The 19,781-nt window shown below is 39.7% G+C and overlaps 1 long non-coding RNA gene across 1 annotated transcript in view; it reads right to left on the bottom strand.

Annotated features, from left to right (window-relative positions):
• Window positions 1-1,412: 1,412 nt before the first annotated feature.
• LOC148778943 (uncharacterized) overlaps window positions 1,413-19,781 on the bottom strand; it is a 28,389-nt gene continuing 10,020 nt past the window's right edge. Inside the window, exon 2 of the long non-coding RNA XR_016047987.1 lies at window positions 1,413-1,849. This is a non-coding gene — a long non-coding RNA (uncharacterized LOC148778943). The remainder of the gene's footprint in view (window positions 1,850-19,781) is intronic.

A 19,781-nucleotide genomic window follows, 5' to 3' on the forward strand; every position in this document is an offset into this window, starting at 1 on the left:
GTCTCGATAAATCGTTTGAGTCCAATTGTTGTCCCCCCATATTTTCAAAGCAACCGAGAATTTGAGACTCGCCCCAAATTTTATCATTTTTCAAACTTTTACCAACTTTTTCTTTTTCTTTTTTCCTCGACTAAGACGGGTCCCAGCCAAACTCGGCAAACCAGCCGGGCCACCAACCCCGACTGCCATGTGCCCCACCGAATTCTCTTTTCCAAATACTGGGCCAATACAATTATAGTAAAACCTATGTGCATTTCACTTGTTTGCTTGTTTGTATTGTATGCTTTAACATAGTAGAAAGCATCCTCTCAAACAATACAAATACAACCTAATACCTAAACCCTACGAATGTACTAGGTTATGAGATGTCCAATAAAGACAACAATAGGGTAACGCACCTTCTAACTTTTTGGCAAAGGAAAAGAAAGAAAAACATCACTCATATGCCATTCATACTCATAAAGGGCGACATCTTTATCTCACTTTGGCCGCACATGCCTATGTACACAATACCATACAAATCAAGTTTGTTTTCAATCGACAGCTGTGATTTGTTACAAGTGAGGGGCCCTTTCTTAATCGAGATACGATGTATGGTGGCGATCGAGTCGTACATAGATAGATAGAGAGAGAGGGAGAGAGGGAGACCCATCTTTCGCTTTCACTTTGGCCGCACATACCTATACAACCAAATAAAGCATATTTTTTCTGAATGAACAGCTGCGATTGCTACGAGAAGGGCCTTTTCTCAATGGAGATTTGACGTACGGTGGCGATCAAGCTGCATGAGAGCGAGGGGGGATCCATGCATCACGTGGTACATGGGGCCTTGGAAGTATTGGGGGGCGCAAGGCAACAAAAGTGTAGATACATTGATTATCTCTTGGGAAGAAAAACAAAGCATGCAAAATATTTGTTGTTTAGAATAAAGCGGATGTAACTTTCAATGGATGGATGGAGAGAGATAAAGAGAATTGCAATGTAATCATGATTCTTGAGACTTTAGTGAGAGAGATGTAAGCATGGATCTATTTTGAGACGAGAGAGAAAGGCAATGTGAGCATGATTCATTGAGATTTTATATATATATATATATAGAGAGAGAGAGAGAGAGAGAGGGGACAGTGAACTCCAGGTTAATGAGTTGGCAGTTGTCTGATCCAAAGGTTGTTTTCAACAAGTTAGCTTAACGAGCAACGCAGCTTCATCAAGAACGAATTTAAAGCAGACCTTGTCTTGGCAGTCCTATGGCACAATTCCCCATGGAAAACCCACAAATCCAATTCATTCATTGTTGAGGTTACCTTTGACACAAACAGCTATTCATGGAATCTTCTTTTCCACTCACACTTTATTTATTTATTTTGCGTAAGTCCATCTCACTTCTTTTTTTTTATTGAAAAACGTAGGGGGGTTCAAATCTGACTCATTCCAAAGATCCAAATAATTATGGGTAATCTAGGTACGGATGCAAAAAAAATAAGGTACAGAAAATGAGACAATTATGGGTAAACATTATGTAAAAAGTCAATCGATTCGTGCCTTTTATTTCTTCTAAAATTGCCCAACTCGTATCGTTTTTTATTGTATGTTTCTAGTTTTTTTTTGTTAGTAGGGCAACCGCCCTAGTGAGAGGGGCAGTGCCTCGTTCAGAAGGTAGTACGAAGTTGGCATCCTCCGACCACCTTATTCTTAGCAAACAAATGAGCTAATGCGATATGAGGATGCCAATCTCAAACAGCTCTAGAGAGCACCATAAAAGGCGGGTCGACAATGGCCAACTCCAGCCGCCTTTGAATGCTTAACAAAGTCAGTCTTTATAGCCCGAAGATGCCATCTTTGAACCACCCTGAAATGCAACATAGAAGACGAATCAATGATGCTATCATCAGATCGATTGGGCATTGCCCCAAACGTTAGGACACAACTCTACTATCGAAAAACTCAAAAAAAAAAAAAAAAATTTCGATATCCTTGGATGACGGGCAATTTTTTTTTTTAAAAAAAAAAAAAACGACATTGACTAACCTTCCATGTAATTTTATCCCAAAATTGACTCATTTCGTATTTTAATCCGTACATAATCCACTCAAGAATCATTAAGCTACAATATCAATGTCAGTTTTGAAAGGTTAGCTTCCCCCGATGTGTTTTCACAACAAGAAGCATGCTAAAAAGCGAAAAAAAAATCATTTCTCCCACTCAGGCTCACTAGAGCCACACAGGATTGCGAAGCCTGCAGATCCGTCCTAAAACGTTGGGAATCTACTGAGTTCCCGACTTTTCACAAAGCCTTTTTAATCCGTACATAATCCACTAAAGAATCATTAGGCTACGATATCAATTTCAGTTTTGAAAGGTTAGCTTCCCTGGTGTGTTTTCACAACAAGAAGCATGCTAAAAAACAAAAAAAAATTCACTTCTCCCACTCAGACTCACTAGAGTCACACAGGATTGTGAAGCCTGCATATCCGTGCTAAAACGTTGGGAATCTACTGAGTTCTTGGCTTTTCAAAAAGCTTTTGTTTTTTTTGTGGCCATTAAAGGCCTTATAAGTGCTTGATAATAAACATTTTGATATATAATGAAACATAAACTCAGTGAAAATGTGGTCATGTGTGGACCATACTAAGCAAACGATGTTTAATAATATCAAACTGATCTTAACGAGCTAGGCCAGCCGTTTGAAAAAAACCTATATTACCTAGGCATATAAAACTATCCGAAAAGGATTCTAATAGGTCCTCCCTTGATGAGGTTGAAGTATGCCCGAATAAATGAGCTGAGAGACTGTATGACCTTTGTGTGTGACAGTGACCTTCAGAGACGAGGGCCAAAACCTCATCCATGAGCCATCACACGGCATATATATATGATAGTCATTACGAAAAAGCGAACCACCTTTCAAGGTGAAGCTGGTGCATGTGCGACAGATATCCCTATGTGCCATAGGAGTTGTGGTCACATCAGGTATATGTGACTTTGGTACAGCTCTACCAGAGAACTTGAAATCCACAAACATAGATTACGACCCCTTAGCTAATTGGCCAAACTTTAATGACCCACTAATGAACCCCTGCATAGACTGTGGGTATGAAAAACATTGAGTCGAGTCTATAAAGCAAGTGTGGACCGTAATCCACAGTTGAAGGTGGAGTGCCGCAGTATTTACTTATTTAATTCCTAGACCATATTGATCATTTTCCCATCTAATGAATTTAATTATGTTTTTTTAATGATATATTATTTTTAAAATTATTATTTTAATTTTTTCAAATCTCTAGATATTTTCTTTATCAAATTTAGATTTATAAAACAGAGATATTGATTTTAGATTGATTTAATTATTCATATTAGATTTTATGAATTTCTAAAAATCATATAATTTTTAATTAATTTATTTTTGCATGGGAGGCCCAATAAGCATATGGGCTTATCCTTGCAATGTGGGTGGGGCCATGAGTGCCACCCCACTCTAAGGAGCTTTCCAATTTGTTGGATCAAGCTTTGGCTTGAACAAAATGGCTTGTGATGTTTTGGAAAGCCTTTGCCTTAAGGAAGCTTTGAATGGCTTTTTAGAAAACATGAGAAGGCTTGTGCATAATTTTGGTAAGAATGGAATTATTTTATTTAATTTCTATTGATGGAGAAATGGTTTAAGAATGGGAGATAAAAGTTCTAGCACCTTCCATATTGTTGATGGCCTATTTATGGAATTGAAGGTTCAAATCTCTCACACACAAGTCACCTAATATCAAGGTTTATATTCAATCTCACAAGAGGAGGCAAGCCAAAGAAAACCCTAAAAAACCCTAATCTTGTTCAAACACTATAAAAAATGAATTGATACCTACCCAAATCTCTACACCTTATCGCTTACGTCTAATTCTCATCAATATCTCACATCCCACAAAAGGAGGCACACCCCCACTTAGTTTATCTTTCGCTCTTAAGAAAGTTTCTCTCTCTCTCTCAATAGACCCAAAGGGGCATGCCCCACTCTCTCATCTTTGATATCTTTCTTATGGTAGTTCTCTCAACTCTATCATGATCTATCATCTCCCATTGGGGTTTTAGACTATAGGGTTGTGGTATAAAAAAAAAGCATCTCTCTCAAACTAAGTTGCTAAGGTGATTCATCTAAAGATTTGATATCTGTGATAAAAGAGTTTATTGTTCCATTAAAGGGTTTGCCCTTAAACTTGCTTCTCAGTTGCGGTTGAGATTAAAGTTTGATCATTGATCCCACACCATCGGATGATAGTAATTCGGTGTGAGGTGTAATAAGCCCGGTTGAGATAATCTTCGACACTCTCTTTTTGTTTCTTGCCATATTCAATTTATTGTCTTTATATTCCCACATAAAAATTGTGGATATTTTATTTATTTAAAAAAAATTGGTTTAATAGCATCAAGGTTTTTAAGAACTTAAATTTGCTAGTTTTATTTTCCTTGAAGCGAGAGTTATTGTAGTAAGACTACTTGTAAGTGATCTTTGCCAAAAGAAAGAAAAAAAAAAAAAGTGAAAAGAAGAAAATAAAACAAAATATATCCCCCGGCAAGATCACATTAGTCTTTCTTTCATTTTTATGTTAAAAATTTCCCGGTGGACTTACCCAAGTCAAACGAGGGAGGCTCGGCATCGGACACCTGGCGAGTCGGAGCATGAGTCCGACCTCTTAAACATGAGTCCGACCTCTTAAACACTGGCCTCAAACATAACATCAAAAGATAAAGGGAATACTGAAAAATCAGATAGAAGGATAACTACGACACTATAGGGAATGAAGATAAAGGGGATACTAAAAAATCGGATAAAATGATGAATACGACACTATAGGAAATGAGCATCGACAGAAAACAATTACAAATAATAGGATCAACAAAGGAGAAGAGAATTAAGCCCATGTAAAAGGATCAAAACACAGTCAAAAAAAAGGAAAAGCCAAAGAAGGATAAAAATAAAGTAAAAAGACAATATCCTTGTGATAAAGAACTGCGACAAAAAGATTAAAACAAATGAAAAAAGGACAAAAATGTAAAGATGAATAGGATATATCAAATATAATGCTCTAGCATAAACTCATCCATGATTTCCACTGTTAATTTCGAATGCATATGCATCTTTTGGAAAAACAAAAAAGATGAAATTGCAATGCATCTCAAATAGACTGGTGGTACCGCCATGAGCCTCGTGTTAATCATGTGGCGCACAAATCCATAACCGATAAATTTATATCAGTGACAGTTTTTATGCATTTTACCAAAAACATACTATATGAGCTCTAATTAAAAAACAAGAATAAGGTCACAATTTTGTGTGAGAGAGACTTTTCTTCTTTTTTTTCCTTTTTGATCAAGTGTTAGTGGAAAGAGAGAACGTTGTCTGTAACTGGTAGGCCTCATGCTTGCAACCATCTTGCAATCTTGTGAGCCAACAAAAAGCACGAAAGTTACGCTTCGATGGCGCAATGTCTTGCAGAAGCAAACTCCAACCACGTTTTCTTCTTTTAAACCTCAAATTGTCATCGTGATCACAAAAGCACAATGTCCACTTGTGCTCTCTCTCTCACTCATGGCCATAGAACTGTAATGACCATTCATCTGCAATTCTGCATTACCTTTTCCAGACCATAAAGACTGATTCTATGTGATTTTCCCCGTTGTCATTATTGCATGACCGCTGTACAGTGTCTCGTTGTCTTCCATGCATGAACACAGTAACTTGATATTTCCTTGGTTTCATAGTAATTGTGCATTTCTAGAGAGTGATTGTTCATTTTCTAAAGGGCCCAACTAAAGATGTTACATCTTGTTTCAATACAAAAATTCAGTATATATATATTGAGATCACACTCTGTTGGTATACGAAACACCTACTGCTTGAACTTATACACTAGCAATTAGTGAAAAACACAGCGGACTCATCATCTTTCACAGGTGAACTACAAGAAGTGAATACAATATTTCGAGCTTTACTTTTGGTTGTCATCTTATGGACATACTTTCTGGTGTTCTGGCTAAATATTTGTAGGATATCAAAGTTGGGACAACAACTAACCTAAAGAATCAACTCCATAACATACCTCCAAGTCCAAAATAACAGCATTTAATTTCCTTCAGTTTATCCATTCTACTACCCTACAATCAGCAACTAGCCACCAGTTAACTTTCCGACCAATGAATCACCTGTAAAAGTCTTTCTTTATTAAGCCAAAAATGATTAGCCCAAATGATGGAAGAAAAGGAAATGAACAACGGAAAGATTGAAGATTTGGCATTTGTGGATTACTTGCTCTCTGTTTCATATAAGAGGAAAACAAGTTTGTGTCGTTACCAAGACACTCCACTCCTGCTGCTGTTTTGCCTGTCGACACTACCAGACATGGGGGACAATGAAAAATATTAGAGCACAACGCTGGGTTTGAACCTAAGACATCTTGTGCCATGTTCAAGCACTCTATCACTGCACCAGCCACATATAAGTGTGATACGTATGAACAATTTTTTATATAAACATTAAAAAAAAAATTTATGTATTTTAAAAATATTCCTATGACATCTCCAATTTAGGTCACCACACATGACACTCAAACACATCAGATTCAGACGCCTGAGCCCGCGGCTGGGTAACATAGGTTTGCATGCTATGTGTACGATGGCTAACAGACAAGCAGCATATGTTGAATTACATCATTTATGGCCCCCGATTACCTTATGGCTTCTCACTACCCGAATTCCTTGTTACTCAACATGAAATTGCCTGTAGATAAGTAAATATTTAACTAGAACCATGAGCTACTAGACAACTTTGTCTCTAAACAAGCTTGTTGAAAAGATATTGTGATGACAATTCATCATCATCATCGTCAAAGCCTTTTTCTAACTAATTCTACAAGAATCCTGATAAGTCATTCTACTCTATTAAGGGTCATACCCTCAGTGAAGCCATAAGTCCCCATATCTTTTCTCACTACTTCCAACTATGTCCTTTTGGGCCTATCTCTTAACCTTTTTGAGTCTTCCACTTAAGCTAACTTGCACCTCCTAACAGATGACTGCGCCATACATGGCAACATTTAAATTCCAAAAGATTCAACTTATCACACCAACCCCATTTCCTGAATCAAAATGAATCCCAATTTCAGTAGGCATCCCAAACACTACATAGCACCAGCATCCAATTACCCAAGAATGTGTAGCTTCCCTTCCTAAATGAAAGTAATTCATAATCACTCAGAGTTTGATCTCTTCACTTCATGAGAATAATTTTAACAAAAAGAATTCATGCTTTCAATGTTTAAGTGCATGGTCCAACCTGGAGGAATGCATTGCAACCTTAAGGTGGTAGGTTCAAACCCAACCACCACTCAAATGCTCAAGGTTGAAGGCCATAGCCCAGGTGGAAGGAACTCATAGAAACCTTAAGGTACTGGATTCAAACACAACTACCAATCGTAAAAGGAAAGGAAAAAAATAAATAAAATGAATTCTTCTAAAATTATGTCTTGCCTTGTAACTTGGACACTTGCATCCATGGTGATTGGCACATGTCACCATGCCAAGGACACGATTCATGTATTCCAACTTCTTAAAAATTTTGGACAATTCTAATTACCCCTTCTTAATGGTAGCTACAAAAATGCTTCGTTTCAATTAAAACCCCATCCATCCCCCTTCTAATTGACATACAAAATTGGCATGTCTGAAAGGCCAATATTTGGGTGGGTGTTTTTTATGTCCCTATACATGTCAGACATTGATACACATATCCATTTCTCATCAACATAGATGTTTTTTCTTTTCCTTCTTTTATGATAAATGATAAATCAAAGATCATGTTCAAATACGGTCTATATGGACATGAAAAATGTTTAACAATGCCAAACAACATTTGATAGCATAAAAACCCCTAAACACACCATACACACATTACCAAATTCGAGTTTTGCCAAGATTAAAAGCTTTTTAAAACATTCCACTAATTGCATTTTCTGTTACAAAACTATGCATAATGACTAAAAATCATTGAAAAAACTAACGAACTGTGGAGGCCAGCAAGAGAAGGAATTATAGGACATTCAAGTATCAGAAAAGCCTCTCTTTCAAATCATTCCTCGCAAACTCTTCCCCTTTTTTTTCCTCCTTAGGCTACCCAAAATGGTAAGTAAACTTGTTTGGGTTGAATCGGACAAACTAAGGGTTTGAATCCATGACCTCCCTCACCCAAACTGGGTTGTCCACCAATAAGCCAAGCCTCAAGAAACTCAAGATGTAAAATAGGCCTGCTAAAGATTGTTCTTTGAAATGAATCCTCTATCCTGCTTTCAAGTATTCTCTGCGCAAGATATATTTCTAACATCCTTGCTTTAGTTGGACAAGTAGTTAACAACAATTGCTAAGTGTGTTTCGACTGATCATTGCACTCATTTGGCTCAATCAAGCAATAGAGCGGCCAGGTGAGGCATCCCTTGCATCTAGATTTTCAACTTCTTGAAGTCCTCAAATCACTTCAACATGACCATTTCTCACACCAACAAGAACTGCAACTTTTAACCCACCATGATTTTATCTCACCTTGTTTCTCTTTCTAATGAAACAGCAATCTATCATCGAAAAATTGATTCCATTCCTACATGCAAGAGGAAATGCTCAACTATTGCATCCTCACAAGTTAACACCTTATAATGTAAATGTTTTATTGATCATTCAGTACTTGCTTTGATATTTGGTTCCATCATATTACCCAGATATAAAGTCTTATATTAGACACAGAAATGAGCATAGTGATGTCCATAGGACTTATGGCCCTATGAATCAAAGACCATGTTCTCATACTCTTCAACAAAATGGACCTGTTGAAAGAAAGCTTCTATGTATATTTGTCTAGTCTTACAATCTTCCCTCCATTTCCATTAGGCACAGGTGCGCACACACATGCCTAGGCATTGATAGTTCATAAAGAATCCTATCCCAAAAAATAATAATAACAATAATAACAGATTTGAGAAGATTTTTCAAATGTGGATTATTTTGATCTCAAAAAATTTGAAATATCCTCAAAATTTTTTTTTTTTTTTCCATCAAAATAGGTTTAGAAATATATTTTTTTTGTTGGGGGGGATGGGGGAGAGGGGGTATAATGCCCCCTAACCAATCCCTTTCCCCTTAAAATGGGGGAAAAGACCATTTTGCTCATGGCCCACGGCAACTTCCACCTCCAGTCCATGGCCAACTGAGGCGCGATGTGCCCGCCTCAAGCACCTAGGATCCCGCCTTGGGGAAGGCTGCATCGACCTAGATGAGGCTCCAAGGCACCCATGCCACCTCGATATACCCACCTAGGTGCAATGCAGACCACGTTTTCCAACACTGGCATATATCATAAATATTTTATGAGCATCCTGTGCACATACATTATTTTTTCCATTTTCTTAATAAGCATGTGTGCAAAATTCAGAAGATTACACTCAAAACCAAAATAACTCCTAGCACACTCAAAACCAAAATAACTCCTAGCACACTCATACTTGGTTTAAAAGTCTTTGACAAATTCCAACACAAAAGTATATTCCAATTTGGCCAAAATTGAAAGATGTATTCAAATATTAAGTCCTGCCAATCAAAAGCTATGAAATGAGCCTGACCACCAGATTAGCACCTTCTGCTAATATCATAAGATGTATGAGTTGCAACTTTTTTCTGGGGGGTATATTAGCTAGTTTCAAACCTCCAATTAGGCCTTGAGAGCCTACCTTGCATACCTCAAGATCGCCTTGCTTGGGGTGTTTGTAAATCACTTTAGCTGTTAAGGCCTCAGATGAGGTGGGAAAAAAGGAATTAACAATACCCATATGATTGTTAAATTATATGAACAATGCATAAAGCCTTCAATAAGATTAAAAAATTAATCAAAATGATCAAAGTGACTCCAAAGTCAAAATTTTGATGATAAAACACCTGTTTCGGGATGCTTTGAAGATCAACATGGCACATAAAGCTTAACCGCGATCAGAATTGAGACATTCCTTAAACATGGGACGCCTGCACTTCAGTCTCACACTGAAGACCCTCGGCTCCCCAATCCACAAGACTTCGCAGCAACCCCTTCAGCTGATCAAAGGTTTCCTCATCATAAAACACAGCCTTCAAACTAGCCGCACAAGCCTCAACAGCTTCTATCTCTCCCTGAAGGTCAGAAAGAGCACACTCCCGAATCCCTCGGAGGTTTGATTGAAGCATGCACCTCACAGCAAGTGCCTTAAAACTCGGCGTTGACAAAGGCAGGGTTGAAGAGCCAACTGCATCAAGCGGAGGAACATCGAGAGCTGAATCCCTGACCATGAGAGCCAAAGGTTCATGGAAGGCGACATGAGGATCAAATGAAGGCTCTTCAGCTTGCGTCCCTGAAGCAGGCACCTAGGGGCCAATGTTGCCGCCGGCTTTGAAGAAGGAATTTCTAAGCAAGATTCTGCCCTCAACTCCACTTCTGAGACAGTCGGAGTAGGCGTCTCTAAATTTTCCACTCCGATGCTCGAGACCTCATCCGCAGTCTCGACATTCTCCCCTTCAGCAAAAGCCGCCAGGAAATCTCCTGGACTCACAGAAGAACACGCAGGGGACCCAACGGGCGCTGCCGGCAGGAGGTGTTGCTACCACCTCTACTGCAGAGGGAAGCCCTCCTGACTCACGCCTCAAGCCGAATGAGGTCAAGCTTAACCTTTCAGGCCGAGCCACAACAGTTTCTGCTCTGCTCTCGGAGCCGAAACGGATGCTGCAGGGGGTGGAGTCAAAACCGTACGTACCTCCACTCTCGCACGCTTGGCAGGTGGAGGCGACGGTGACGTGCCTACAATGGACAAGCCTTTTTTACTCACGCGGGTCCCTCTCTTCACAGCAGTGAAGACAAACTTGGGATGCTGCGTCTCCTTTCTCTTCCTTCCCCCTTGCTTCTCTTCCCTTTCTCTTGGGGGCTCACTTCTAGGCCCGGTAACAGTGGGAGCTCTTTGACCACGTCTGGGCCTAGAAACTTGGCCAGAGCCCGGCCCACTTCCTATCAAGGTATCCCAGTCCTGGACAGGTCTTCCCTCATGGCCCGAGACCGCACTTCCCTCGGTCCATTCAAAGATGGAACTGAGGTCATCAAACAAAGATTTTGTCTCGCCCTTCAGAGACGAATACTCCAAACCAGCATCGTCCTTGCTCAAAGAATGGAGCTTGGCAAGCTCTCTCCAGTTGGCAGGACAGTGGCTCAATTCAAAAATCTGGGAGAAGGAAGGGGGAGTGAAGCGCTTCCCAGCCCTGTCATCGTTCTTGGCTCTGTTGACAGCCAGCCATGAGTGGTCAAAGCACCAGTACATGCGGTTGGTAGTATCCCACCACAGCCGACAACCCTCTGTCGCGTGACCCACGCGACCGTAATGAGGGACCACAAATCTACTCAGCCTCGTAATAAGAAGGCAAGTCTCCCACGCCATTCTCATGTCAAGGTCGGTCCAGACCTCATGACTCATTCCAAGGGCCTCGTGGTCTTGCAGCATCCCCTTCTTCCCATACTTCTTCTCAAAAAGTATGATAAAGCAGCATCTCTGATCTATGCGATGTGACGCGCGAAGCGATGAGGGAAATAACCGTCCAGCTTTCTATCCTCCACACCTCTGCATGGAAGGATGCAGCCCCTCACGCTCACGAGGTACATGACCTCCTTTGTCTCCATGGTCACCCCATCAAAGGCTTCACCGAAAGCATCCATATACACCTTATCAGTAGGGCCACCCACTAGAAAGGGGCTCTCACTGGTAAAGAAGGAGGCATCAATCAAAAGCTTACGACCCTCCTCCGGCTAAACACGGCCTTCATCCCGACAATTTTCAGCATGTGAGGACAAGCGATATCCGCGAGACCTCCATTAATCTCGTATGCCCCAGGGAAGTATGCCGAGAGCCACCCAAAGACATAGTGGACTGGGAGGCTCATCGTGAAACGCCTGGGGAAGCCCTCGTCTGCTAGAACCTCGCCCTTGTTCTCACTCGAGGGAGCTTGACCGCACGCAATAGACCCTAGCCCATGGTAGATGCTACACAGAACAGACTGTGACAATGTAAAATTCTTTCCTTGGGCCATCATGCAAGCCACATAGAAGCAGCCCGACCGAATGATGTAGGCCCTTGCTCCCGATAGGGCAAATTTACACAAGAAGAGGACCAAGTAGACGGCCAGGTATACATGGTCCTTCTCCTCTCTTCTGGGAGGAGTAGCTGGCCTCTTCGAGGACTTATTGGCCTCTGCTCTCACTGCCTCATCCGCCCACAAGGCACTCGAGCTGGTGTCCTCGCCGTCTTGGCGGTCACCATGGAAATAGTCTCTCCATGCCTCAAAGTGCACCCCTCCAAACTTAAGTTTGGTCTCCGAGTGCAAAAGCTGGTAAATCTTGAATAGCTCCTGGAGACCAAAAGGGGTCGGCTTGCTATTAATGGACTGGTTGCCAAAAATAGCCCCTTTGCTAATATCTCCCCCAGCATGGGCAAACCGCCCACAAGAGGTGAGGTAGGAGAGTGATTCCTACCTCACCTCTTTACATGGGCAAAGGCTGCAACAACCCAGCGGGCCTTTGATGCTCAGTTTTTACTTGCTGACATGTTAGGCACTTAGACACAAATAGTGCTACCTCTTTTTTCATATTATTTCACTAAAAGGTTTTCTTCGGGTCCTGATACATTTTAATACTTCCGGGATGTATCGTATAACGAGAGTGATGTGCTTCTTCCCAGATAGCTTTCTTTAAACTCTCATCATTCGGGACACAAACCCGACTTTTGAATCTTAGCAAATCCTCACTACATATAGAGAATTCGTCTCTCTTTCTCAGCTTCACCTCTTCTACAATTGTTATAAGCTGAAGGTCTTTCTTTTGTGCCGATCGAATCTGTTGGATTAATTAGGGTTCTGCCTTAATGTTGGCAATCATACTTACCACACTATTAATGGACGAAGTCGGATGCCAATCCACTATTTCCTCTAACAATCTTATTTCTTGGATCATTAGATGAGCTAAGACTCCCGTAGATTTTCTACTTAGAGCGTCGGCCACAATGTTAGCTTTTCCTAAATGATAATGGATTGTACAATCATAATCTTTTAAGAAATCCATCCATCTTATCTGCCGCATATTTAAATCCTTTTGAGAGAAGAGGTATTTCAAGCTCTTATGATCCGTGTATATTTCGAATTGCTCACCATATAGATAATGCCTCCTCATTTTCAAAGCGAATACTATTGCAGCTAGTTCCAAGTCATGAATTGGATATTTTTTCTCATATTCTTTCAACTGTCTGGATGTATATGCCACTACTTTCCCATATTGCATTAAATCACAGCCCAAGCCTTTATGTGAACCATCACTATAAATCACAAATCCCCAACTCCCCTCAGGAATAGTTAAAATAGGTGCTAAAGTTAATCGAACTTTTAGTTCTTGAAAACTCTCCTCACATTCACTTGTCCACTCAAATTTGACATTTTTCTATGTCAATCGAGTCAATGGGGTTGCAATTCGAGAAAATCCTTCTACAAATTTTCTATAATATCATGTCAATCCCAAAAAACTTCGAACTTCAGTCACATTACTTGGTTGTTTCCAATTAACAACAGCTTCAACCTTTGAAGGATCAACTGATAGACCTTCCTTTGATATGACATATCCTAAAAATGTCACTTGTTCAAACCAAAATTCATATTTATTAAGTTTGGTATACAATTTCTTTTCTCTTAATATTTGCAATATCATTCTTACATGCTGATCATGTTCCTTCTGATTCTTGAAATAAATTAAAATATCATCGATAAATACCACAATAAATTTATCCAAAAAGGGCTTAAAGACCCGATTCATCAAATCCATAAATGCAACCGATGCATTGGTTAATCCAAAAGGCATGACTAAAAATTCATAATGGCCATACCTTGTTCTGAAAGCTGTCTTGGGAACATCTTCACTTTTAATCTTAAGCTGATGGTATCCAGATCTAAGATCAATTTTTTAAAACACTTGTGATCCTTGTAATTGATCAAATAAATCATCAATTCTAGGTAATGGATACTTATTTTTCACTGTCACTTGGTTCAACTGTCTATAATTGATACACAATCTCATGCTCCCATCTTTCTTTTTAACAAACAATACCGGAGCTCCCCAAGGTGACATACTGGGCCTGATAAAACCTTTATCTAATAATTCTTCCAATTGTTGTTTAAGTTCCTTAAGTTCTGCAGGTGTCATTCTGTAAGGTGCCTTAAAAATTGGGGCTACCCCTAGCAATAATTCAATAGATAATTCAATTTCCCTGTCAGGCGGTAATCTTGGCAATTTTTCAAGGAAAACGTCGAGAAATTCTTGGATAACCGGAGTGGTATCCAAATTTATCTCTTCCTTCCTATCTTCTTTGATATAGACAAGAAAGCCTTGACACCTTTTTCGAATGAGGCGATTAGCTAGAATACAAGAGATTAAATATGATGAGGAGTCTTCTTTGATAACATTGAAGTAAAATACTAGTTGATCCGGAATACTAAAGGTAACCATTTTCTTGTAACAATCAATACTTGCATGGTATGCAGAAAGCCAATCCATGCTTAAGATTACATCAAAATCTTGAATTTTTAAGAGTATTAAATCAACCAACAATTCCTTTTCTTCTATCTTTATTACACAGGATTTGTACACTATATTGGTGTTACTTGAATTTCCCATCGGTGTGGCTACCTCTAGAATGTATTCTAATTGTTCTGGTTCTACCTTTAAGTAGCATGCAAAGTGTAGTGACACAAATGAATGAGTAAATCCAGGATCAATCAAAACATGAGCTACGTTTTGAAAGATAATAAGAGTACCTTGGATCACTGATTTTGAGGCCTAAGCGTCTTACTGGGTGATCGCAAATACTATTCCCTTCATCTGAGGCTTTTGAGTTATCTCTCCCTGCTTTGGAAACTATTGCATCTGTAAGCTAAGACATTTTCTAATCTGGTACTCCAATTTTTCACATTTAAAACAGGCTCCAATATTCCAATAACAAGGGCTCGATCCATGGTTTTTCCCACATTTTTTATATGGTTCTATTGAGCATTGAAGTGGCAAGGGCCTTGGCTTCTTGTTTGCCCTTTCAAACTGTTGTCGATTAGATGGTGTGGGTCTAACCTGATTTTTCATCTTTTGGTAATCTTTGAAATCTTTTTCGACAATTTGGGCTCGATCGACTATTTCAACATAAGTTCTCAATTTTAAGACTGATATTCTGCTTCTAATAGCTGGTCTGAGACACCTTTCAAATTTTTTCACCTTTCTTACCTCATTTTTAATCATATGTGGTGCAAACCTGGCCAATTCAGTAAACTTGGCCTCGTACTATGCTACTGTCCGGTTTCCTTGGATTAATTCCAGAAATTCTATTTCCTTTTTGTCTCGAATAAAATCTGGGAAATACTTTTCATTAAATGCCTCTAAAATTACTTCCCAAGTCAAGAGTTTATTTTCTTTGACCAATACTCCTTTTGTCATTCGCCACCAATGTTGTGCTTCACCTTCTAACATAAAAACTGCCAAGGCCACCTTCCTATCATCAGGACATTCTATTACCTCGAATATTTTCTCCAATTGCATAATCCATCCCTCGGCTTCCAGTAGGCTTATAGCACCCTTAAAAGAAATGGGTTCAATTTCTTAAATTGTTCGATGTTACTCCCACCATTTCCTGTAACTGACTGCCTGGGTGAATTGTTGTTTTCCATCTGATGTTGCATTAGAGCAGCCATATTTTCCAAGGCTTTGTGAATTCCTTCCATATTAGCTTCAGCTATTCTGAATCTTGACTTCGTCCCATTCTGTACACGCAATAAATGTGATTTTAACTACATTCTTTTTAGATTTCCTAAGAATCTTAAACCTATTGCTCTGATACCATAATTGTCATGCCCCAAGAATTTACAATACTGATATTCCTGAGATGTGACAGTCAAAACATATATACATCTCTTTTTAGGACAAGTTTACAATGGCGAATTCTTACAAAGTAACAAAAGAAAGTTTAAGCACAACTACAATATCTTCCAGAGTTGATCCTGACGAGCACTCAAAATGAAACCGCAATTATCTTGAAAAAAAAGTTTACCATAATTTGATGAGTTTGGCTGCTCAGTAAGTTATCATCATAATCCTAAAAATAGTCATGGTTGAAAGATATCAATATTTTCAAAAAGGAGATCTATTAACAGAAATGCATCAACAGTTTCACTTTCAAAAATGCATAATTAAGTATAATTCGAATAATTGAAATGCGTATAACATTTTAACGTCAGTGCATAATTCAAAAGATTTCACAAAATACCCTACTGGCATCCCAAGTAAGTCACCTATATATCCCATCAACGTCCTAATGGGTCCACTTAATCCCTATCGGCGTCCCAGATAGGTCCACTTAATCCCTGCAGGTCTACCTATACCTCACCGACGTACCGGATGAGTCCGCTTAATCCCTACCGACGTACAGGATAGGTCCACTTATACCTCACCGGCGAACCAGATGAGTCCACTTGCATACTTAAAGTATTTCTAAATCTCTTTAAACATTCAAAAGAAGCAATATAATGTACTCAACATATCACTGAAACTATTAATATGAATTTCACTTAAACCATTAATAACAGTCACTTTCAATAACATTTCAAAAATAACCAGTCAAATATTTTGGGCTGAAATTTAGAAAGGTAGCAGTTCGTAAAGAAATTTTAGCATAATTGCCAATCGAATATGTATAGAAAAGCTCTTATAGACATTCAAGAATACGGAATTATCACAATTTATGGGATGTAAATTTGCAAATAAATATTTCACAGACAATGCTATAATCAAATGCAAAAATATCAGTTTTCAAATAATAAGGCAGTCATTTGCACATGAATTTTACATTGTAGAAATATTCAAAAACAATAGAAAGAAATCGCACAATTTTACTAAAAGCAGAAATATCACATTTATTTCTAATAATTTTACAGTATCTAAAATTCTCTAGCAATAGATAAGAAAAATAAATAAATTTATTTCTAAGAATTTACAGCATTTAAAATTTCTAACATAGATAAAATATCACAATTTTATTGCAAAGATTATTTTTCAAAATAATGAGGTCGCTTGCACCTAAAATTTATCGCGCCTAAAATTCATGATAATAAGCAGAAGTAATTATTTCATTTTATTTTTAAAAAGAACGAATTATTTTTCAAGATAATGAAGTCACTTACCTAAAATATTTGAGAGGGAGCTTCCGATAAAAATTCGGCTTGAGAGAGGAGTTCACTGTGTTTCGACTAGAGAGAGAAAGATCTCAAAAGTTTTCTAGGGTGGGAGTCCTCACCTCTCCGAATTTAAATTCTTAAGACATTATTATGCTATTTTATTAAGCTCCACCTCATACACGAGGTGCGACGATAATGTTATACGTGAAGCCTTTGAGGCCCACGTCAACTAAATGACGTGGTAAAGGAAAGAAAAAAGTTAACAAAAGTGGTGATGGTCCCTAAGTACCATAATACTTATATGGATCATCACACTATACAGAATTATTTTTTTTTTTATTTTTTTTTTTTAAAGTTTAGGATTGTTACAGCAACGTTTGGAAGAACTCCAAGACTTGAGACTCAAACGCCGGCTTCAGCAAAAGGCATGGCCTCCCAGACGAATGCTTCAAAAAAGAGAGATCTTTGCTCCCCCTCTACAAAGAAAAACAGGAGGTGAAGAAGCTTCTCAAAGAGAAGGAATTGCCCTCCTGCTCTCTCTCTGTGTAGCCCTTTTATAAACAACAGGCTCGTCATAAAAGCGCTTCGCTTCCCAAGTGGCGCTTCGTCTGACCACATGGACACATGTCATTATGATGACACTCCGTCTGGCCACAGGTCAATCTCCCGTCACTTAGCCTCCCTGACAATGCCTCGATGGACTGCCAGTCAAGTCTTCCGCCGTTTCGCCCCCAGGAGTCACTTTCGATGGATCACGAGCCAAATCTTCCGTCGCTTCGCCTCCTAGGCGTCACTTTCGACGGATCACTAGCCAAATCTTTCGCCGCTTCGCCTCCCAGGCATCACCTTATCTTAGGTTGATATCCCGCCGTTTCGCCTCCCGGGTGTCACTTTTTCCGCTATCTAAAGGCCTATCACGGAGACCTTCCACCTGCCTGGCGACATTTCCTGTACACGCTGGCCCGTCATCAAAAAGAAAAGCACTCCACGTGCTCATACATGACGCGGCAATGTCACACTTCTATCCCCTGACAGCTCATCCACGAAGTTCACTGCTCAGGTGAGCCCTATCCAAGCACGACCCCTCCAAGAGGGAGTCCCTGAGAGAAAAGAAAAAGCCGGTCATGATGAAAATCATCATGAGTAAAAGTAGAAGCTCCAGGCAGACATAGCCATGAACCTATGGGTAAAAACTGACACAAAACAAAAAAATTGGGCATGGTGAAAACCCGCAAGGGGGCCATGAGTACAAATGACAGGCAGTCATGGCCATGAAGCCATGAGTAAAAGTGTCCTGAGAACAAAGAAAACTGGGCACGATGAAAACCTGCAAGGGCGCCATGAGTAAAAATGAAAATAAAAAAAAAAGGCAGACGTGACCTCGCAATCGCGAGTAAAAGGGGCCCTCAAGGAAAGCAGTCGGCTAAAACCACCCTTGTGGCACCACTGTTACCCAGTTCAGGCGAAAACCCAAAAAAAAAAGGGCCGCCTGGACTAATGAACAAGTTGATGCACCTTCTGAACCAAAGATGACTTCAACCATCTACAAGAAGAAAACTTGAAGATACCTGGTGCAACCCGGACCAATCCTTCCCCAACAACTAGAATGGGATCAAACATCCATCAAGGGCACCCACTAGTAGGCCTCAGAGCCAAAAACAAAATTCCTGGCCCCAGAGCTAGAACAAAATTCCAGCCTCAGAGCCAAACAAAATTCCAGCCCCAAAGCCAAAACAAAATTCCGGCGCCAGAGCCAAAACAAAATTCTCAGCCCAAGAGCCAAAACAAAATTCTTGCCCCAGAGCCAAAACATAATTCCAGCCCCAAAGCCAAAACAAAATTCCGACCTCAGAGCCAAAACAAAAATCCTAGCCCCAGAGCCAAAATATCCCCACCAGCAAGATTGGGGCAACGCTCACCAAGGAACCCGCTAGCTAGCACATTAGGAGGCATCGTTGACATGGTGGTAAGCCCTTCACAAGGCAGCCTATCAGCGCGCTCTCCCAGAAAAGAAAAGGATTCCAGTAGAATTGGGAAGGAAGCCCTAAAGCAAGGCTCCCAATCGCTAGAGTCCACTTCGGTCGTCCCTTTTTAAAACAAAGATTGGCATGATCTCCCCCTCAAGGATTGCGCTAATGCCGGCGATCGAGAAGAAAAATAGTTGTTGAGAAGCAATAAAAGATGTCTTGGTAAGGATTCGAAAGATAAACTTCGACGGTCAATTTTATTTCAAATATTGCACTTCTCGCTTCTCTCGAAGCGCAATATCCGTCAGGCCAAGTTGTTGTACGTCATTTTTGACGTACTTACATCCCTGGAGAAAATAAGGAGAGTCAGTGACGATCTGGTCCTGCCAGTACTCAAGACGCCGTCAACCAAGGGAACACTGCAAAATAGGACTAACACTAGGCAACTCTAAAAAAAAAACTATCATGCCAAAAAGAGACCTTACAACTACAGTCCTATTCTAGGGGCTTCAAACAGTACCAGGT

This window comes from Amborella trichopoda, chromosome 13, assembly GCF_054954075.1.
Source record: "Amborella trichopoda isolate Santa Cruz 75 chromosome 13, AtrichopodaSantaCruz75HAP2 v2.0, whole genome shotgun sequence".
NCBI lineage: Eukaryota > Viridiplantae > Streptophyta > Magnoliopsida > Amborellales > Amborellaceae > Amborella > Amborella trichopoda.